The sequence below is a fragment of the Macrobrachium nipponense genome, chromosome 7, assembly GCF_015104395.2.
Source record: "Macrobrachium nipponense isolate FS-2020 chromosome 7, ASM1510439v2, whole genome shotgun sequence".
In the NCBI taxonomy this organism is placed as follows: Eukaryota; Metazoa; Arthropoda; class Malacostraca; order Decapoda; family Palaemonidae; genus Macrobrachium; species Macrobrachium nipponense.
In genome coordinates this window covers 6805595-6813094 of record NC_061109.1, presented here as the reverse complement: position 1 = coordinate 6813094, position 7500 = coordinate 6805595, and positions in this window count along the sequence as shown.

The window sequence follows — 7500 nt, the reverse complement described above, 5'->3', positions numbered from 1 at the left end:
ATTGAATTGATCTGATGACTTCTTAATAGGTACTTCACGCATGGAATACTCTGTCATGGATAAGTACACCGTTGCAAAGTCAACGAAAAGGGGAGTGGATTAAACTACGAATTGTAAGTGAGAGGTATCGAGTCAGAGAAAATGGACACTGGCTTAGAACTAACCCTCGCATCCCAGGACATACTGAACTTTGCTTCTTTGTGATGCTTGGATAGGAGATTCTCCGTGTGAGGTAGATCTGGCTCAAAGGTCAAAGTTCCTCCCGTGTGTTGGGGAAAAGAGTTCTGCTTTGTCGGGCATAGCCTTCGGCTGACCAATACAGACTTTAACTGGCCATCTTTGTCGACTCGCTCCCTTTTAAGGCAGAGAATGTGGTTGGGGCATGACTTCGGGCCACATGACTGGCGGATACCTGTAGATTAGAGGGAAAATTTCTTCCCCAGTAAATTGAAAAAGATAAGGTTTGGGGGAGGGCGGTTGTTAATTAGATTGGGAGCTTAGCTGGAAGGGAACAGTGATTATAAGCCGGGTGTTTCCCTCGAGAGAGATAAACGCCCGTCCTGATGACTAAGGTTCTGTGCCAACCCCGAAGCCTACCTCCTCGCTTTAATTACTATTGGCCTAATTGGCATAAATACACACACACACACACACACACACACACACACACACACACACACACATATATATATATATATATATATATATATATATATATATATATATATATATTCATCACATTCCATATCTTCGTTATTCAATTTAACTATAGTTGATCATAAAATCTTAAAGGCATGAGAACATGAAACAAAACTGAGCTTCCAAAAACGAAATAAGTAATATTTGTTCACATAAAATAGATTTTCTCACATTCGTAAATGAATTCTTAATTCATATGCCCGGCTTTTCTTTGTTGCAAAATGAGAACTTTTGGAGCAAAGCTACTGCATCTCAAGCCCTGCTCGCTTGAAAGATGTCAAGAATTCGTCCTTTTTTTGCGCCCTTCTGTTCACTCCATAGAAATCATCTTCTATCAGTGAGAGTGCCGATTTAATAGATTACAGCCTCCATCGGCTTTCTTTTCAGAACCCCTCCTTCCTCTGTGTGTTGGCTGCTAAGTCTAAATTGAACGAGTATCGACGGAGTCTTCCTCTTCTTGGGCTTCCGAATAAAGAGCCTGAAACCTTTCTGAAAACAAGCTGCAACGCATCTTCAAGCTGATGGTTCGTTCCCCGTTATATTAAGCAGACGCGAATGAAAATTTATACTCTCCAGTAATTATTCGGCGTGATCTTCTTCCCAGCAATCATCAAAGAATGTGGGAGTTTTGTTTCTGTAACTTCCGCCATTACCAGATTGGATAGACGTTGAAAATGAGTAAATCTGTCGAGCAAAAGAGGTGGCTGCCTTTTGATAATTACGTCCCCATTTTTTTCTGGTAAACTCCGGTCTGTGTTTGTTACTGACAGCGCATATGCAGTGAAAAAAGGTGGCTAATGGAAGAGGATTTTTCACATTTAGCCCCTTCTGTGCAGTGGTGTTTGCCGACTCCAAAATATCTGCCAAGATTTTTTTTTACTCGAGGAGTAAGCCTACAAACTACTTTGTTGTTGTTATTAGTGTTGTTCGTTTTGAAGGGTGGGAGGAGAGGTCTATGGAAGAGTCTAAAAAGGTCTGACGAAGGTGTTTTGTGCATCGAGTTAAAATTACAGGAATTTTAGAATAGTACATTTATGATGTATTTATTAGAATGAAAATGTAAAAAAATAAATAATGTGCACGTTAAACAGTACAGAACAATTATTTCTAATGAAATAGTGTATTTATTTTAATTTTCGTTGGAGAAACAAGGCTCTATTTGACCATAGATTTTACCATATTTTAATTTACGTTAAAAGTTAGGAATGTAATGTTTACATCTTATGAATGAGGGGAAAATCTTGCACATTTCCTGAGTAAGCCGAGATCGGATCATAGTTTATTTTTTTCTCTGTCTCTGTCTGATGATGGTGTGATGAACAGGCGGGCTAAACAAAATATTTATGCAACTTTAGCGAAATGTTCATTAGCAATTAGGTGAAATACTCACATATTTATGGAAGGTACTTAACATGTAATATATCTGACAATATTTAGCACTTTCAACGAAATATTCATTATTGTGTTAAGGGAACATTTAGGAGACATCATGCCTTTGTTGAACTGTTGTGTTTAAAAATTTAGATTATTAATTACATAATCTTAATGAATTGAACTTTTTAAGCAAGGGAACAAAGGAATACTGTGTAATTGTAAAGTTAATGGAGGCTATATTTTGTTGTGCGATAAGTTGCATACATTCATTCCTATATGTATGTATGTATATATATGTATATATATATATATATATATATATATATATATATGTGTGTGTGTGTGTGTGTGTGTGTGTGTGTGTGTGTGTATGTGTGTGTGTGTGTGTGTGTGTGTATATATATATATATATATACATATATATATATATATATATATATATATATATATATATTTTATATATGTGTGTGTGTGTTTATATATATATATATATATATATATATATATATATATATATATATATATATATATATATATATATAAATACAGTTGTACTTAGTATCATGAAGACATAGCTTTATGCTGCATTTCGTCATTACCGGTCAAAGGAAGGCACTCAGAAGGAGTTCATAACTTAGTCGAGAATTATGTCCCATATCCTTTCGATATCTCTAAGAGGAAGCATTAGATAGTTCCTGGCAATCTACTGGCGTTTTAAGGAAAGGTTCCGAGTAGCTTTCTTCGCTGGAAAAGTTACAGACAAAAAAAAAAGTGTTATTGCTTTTCGCTTTGTTGAAATAATTCACGTAAATCCACCAATTCCGCTTGTTACGTTCTAAAGCTCTTCATTTGTTTCTTCGTTCCCGATCACTAAACTGGATAATTTGAAAATAACCAGAGTTTAACATTCTTTAAATGCTGTTTTGAAAATAAACAGTAGTTTAAGATTCTTTAAATGCCTATTTTGAAAATAAAGAAAAGTTTAAAGATCATAATTTTTAAACTTCTGTTTATTTCCAAGACAGGCATTTAAAGAATTTTAAATTTCTGTTTATTTTCAAAACACGTATTTAAAGAATTTTAAACTTCTGTTTATTTTCAAAACAGGCATTTAGAGAATTTTGAATCAGGCCACTTCGACCTCGATAACTTTGTAGTGTTTTCCTCGCACGTAGGCATATTATGAATCTTATCGCATCACCGTGATACATATGTACGCATTAAGCTGCAAGCTTCCTTTAATATTTGATTCGCTCTACCTCGGTATTATATTTTCATATATGTTAATCGAAGGGGAACTTTTTAGTTGATAAGAATCACGGTGATGTGGTAAGACTCATAATATGGCTACGTGCAGGAAAAGTACTACAAAGTTATCAAGGTCGAGGTCGGTTTATGTCGACGCTAAAACAACGAATGCCTGAGTGAGGCAGATTTGTAGGTGAGAGGCGGCGTTAACTTATACCTCTCGCGATATTCTTGCGGGTAAAGAACTTCACTGTACTTCCATGAGCCGACGAATTTCTTATCAACTAAAAAACTCACCCTCAGTTAACGTATATGAAAATATATTAATTCCGAGGTAGAGCGAATCAGATGTTAAAAGACACTGGTATTTTAATGCGTATATATGAATCACGGTGATGTGATAAACACACACGCACACACGCATATATATATATATATATATATATATATATATATATATATATATATATATATATATATATATATATATATATACACACGTACATACATACATGAATTCATCTTGTCACCTAGAAGTTTACTTTCCCGAATAATGGCTAGAGAACTGACTATTATTTGATACACGAAATAATGAACTAAAAGGTTTTGACCATCTCATATAAACACAGCTCAGTTAAAAGAGGAAAGAAATCAGTACTACATTTTATCTGGATGCTGTTAATAATATCCAACCCTCTTTTAAAGCTCTAACCTTCATTATTTCAACAAAAAGCCTTTTCAGCACACAGTGTTTTGACAATTTTTGATACACGTAATTCTAAATTGCTAGGATTTATCACGTAAAGATCGTGTAATATTAGTAAAAGAATCAGGAGACATTCCAATATCTTGAAACCATGGGATTTTCTGTTCTACCATTTAAAATAATAACTAAGAATTAAGAGAAATAGGAAACATAAAACGTATAGTCATCCTAAGGTACAGGTGCATGTTGTAAGTTCTTTTCAGATTTTAATATAACAAACTTTGGGGACATCCAATGCAACGACATCCCGATACAAAGCCATGTTTTTCGTGACAGTTAAGAAACAAAAACTAGTTTCATAAAGCGTTAAAAAATAGAGAAATTTGACAAAGGAATTGGAGACCGGAAATAGCGAGGAATGGACAAAAAACAAATATGCAGAACAAATATGAACCCTTCAACTTTCCCAGGTAAATATTCGTTATAAATTTGAGTCTATTGTTCCAAATTTGTGGCTGTCTATGTGTGTGTGAGTGTGTGTGTGTGTGCAAGTGCTTACGCCTGTGCAATCACAAATATCCATGTTACATCAGTAGTGATGTATGTCAGGCTGTATGGAATTTCTTGTAGATGTCGAAAGTGACCAGCAGTGGCTTTCTTTCTTGGCTCTTGGGAGCTGTTACAGTAATAGCGGCAAGATTATTGGAGGACTTCCATCGACCTTAAGCAGCCATGTTGGCCATCTAAAAGTTAATTAAGGAAGCGCATTCAGGGGTTTGAAGAAAGTTTGTTTTAGAGAAGGTCATCAAGGTGTAATTGAATATACTCCCATCGTAGTTAGACAAGTCCAGGAGTGTACACAAGCCCTTTGGTGCCTTCGGCAACTTGCCAATCTTACATTTATCCATTAGGCAAAGGTGAATTAAATTAGATATATACTTAAATTACTACCGAAACATATAGTTCATTGCTTTGGTATCAAAGACACTGGGGTGTTAACTAACTTTGGAGGATTTTTTGGAAGAATATTTTCTGCTCAATATTATTTCCAATAACAAAGCACATCTCTGACGCCCCACAATCACATTGGGCTGTTTACAGGACCTGTTTCTTACGATTTTGTAACAGGAACCACAGCTGCTTTCCAGTGGTATTTATGACTCATTTCATTTTTTCAAAAAGAAGAGATCGAGTTTTGGAATATCATATGGAGTCATCCATCGTGTATGAAAATGAGAAGATTTTATAAAGATAGGAAGTAATGAAGATATGAATAATGTTTCTCTTAAAAACTAAACTAAAAGGCAAATCCAAGTTCTATCTGTAACGATAAACCCGAGCGAATGCGTTTTTCACTCTCTCTCGTTCTCAGTTAAACGGATGACTGTCATATTGGCGTCGAAATACATACTTATTAGATTGTTAGTATATGCCCGTTTTCTATCAATCAATACGAGTCTGTTTCGGGGCAACAGGTGCATTCGACAGTGTTCTATAGCAGTGTTTCTTAAACTTTCTTGTGCAGCGGACCCCTTATTATGATAATTCCCCTCTTGGGTTTAAAAGTGTTTTCAGGTTATAATATATAATACTAAAATTGCTACTGAATTATTTATTAATGGATTACCTTCAACATGATTGTTTACATTTTACTTAAAATAACTTTCACAACATTATTAATTTAACAACTTTGCACACAAATTTTAGTGAACTTAACAGCAGCGCTACCTCCTCACATTATCCTGAGGACCCCTGGAATATTCACACTTTAAGAAACACTGTTGTATAGAGTAGCTACTTTTAATGAGCCAAGGTAATAAGTTATATCGTAAGGGATTTACATTGTCCTTGTTTCCTCTCTTTATCTCTCTGAAAATAACTTTCTGTAACTAAGTTAATTAGTACTAGATTTTCTCACGCGTCTACTCCGTATATCACTGGAGGATCTCAAGGGATTAAAAGTTTACAAAATAGGTTTACAACTGAAGGTTTACAACTGAAGTTATAACCTAGATCCTTTGTTATTTGGACTACCCCCTGCAACTTACTTAGACGAAATATCAAGGAGTTACTCATCTAAATTCGTAATTCATCATTGATTCACGCATTTAAGGTGTGATCCGACCCAAAGCTTATTCGGTACATGTTCAAATTTTCCCCTCATGCATAAGTTGTAAACATCATATTCCTAACTTTTAAAGTAAATAAAAATGTGCTAAAATCTACGGCAAGTAGAACATTGCTTCACAAATGAAAATTAAAATAAATACGCTGTTTTATTTTTTCTGTACTGTTTAACATGCACATTATTTTTTTTTTTTACATTTGTATTCTAATAGTTAAATCGTAAATATGCTATCTTATAATTCTTGTATCTTTAACTGATTGTGAAACACCTTTTTATGCTCTTCCATAGACCTTTCCTACTCCCCTCCCAACAACAACAACGAAGTTTGTAAGCTAACTCCCCAAGTAAGCGAAAATGTTGACAATAAACTTTCAGGGGTCGCTATGTAAATATTTTTGTTTCTTTGTACATTAACTGGTAACTTTTCTAATATCGTTCATTCCAAAATCGTAATTTTTCAAAGTGGTAATATTTAATTTGATTATGTTATATTAATATTTTGAAGAAGGACGATTTTGGAAGGAGCGGTATTAGAAAATTTACCAGTTAATATACAAAGAAAAAAGCTGAGATTTTAATCAGGACGGCTCAAAGTATTTAGTAATTTTTTTCCTTATTTTTTCCAGAATGCGTGAATCTCTGATGAATTACGAAGTTAGTTGAATAACTCCTTAATATTTCTTCTAAACAGATTACAGAGGGTAGTCACTCTGACAATGGATTTAGGTTATAACTTCAGTTAATTAGTGACCGAGATTCTTATTTTCTGTAATATTGATCTTCATATGAAATTGGGACCTTTTGAACTTCTAAGAAATATAGTTAAAAACGTCAGGTTCTTTGTGAAAGTGACAGAATATGTCTAATAGTATCCTGGTATGAAAAGCTTCCTGCAACAGCTACAGTGATGCAAGTAATTGTTTCATTTTAGACTTTCTGGAAAAGTACTGACGTGCTTATCGAGTTGAATGGATATGTCGTTTAACAATTGAATTCCTTCACTTTTTTTCTAAAAATTTATCTATTTCAAAGAATTTTTTTTCCGATATTCATCGCACTTCCCATTTTATATATAATTTTTTTCAAAAGACTTAATAACACCATATGCTTCTGTCACTGTTTTAACAGCATTTTCAGGCTATTGTCGTGTTTTTCATTATCGTTTCGCGGATGATATAAGCAAGAACGTGTTTTGAAACCTAAGATTTATCATTTCAAACAGAACCAGCTTGGTAAAGGGAACCCGGAAATTTTAATTTTTTTTTTTTTTTTTTTTTTTTTTTTACACACAATGTTCCAATTGATTCTTCTCTTTTCTCAGCAAGCAAAGGTGAGTTTTTCATTA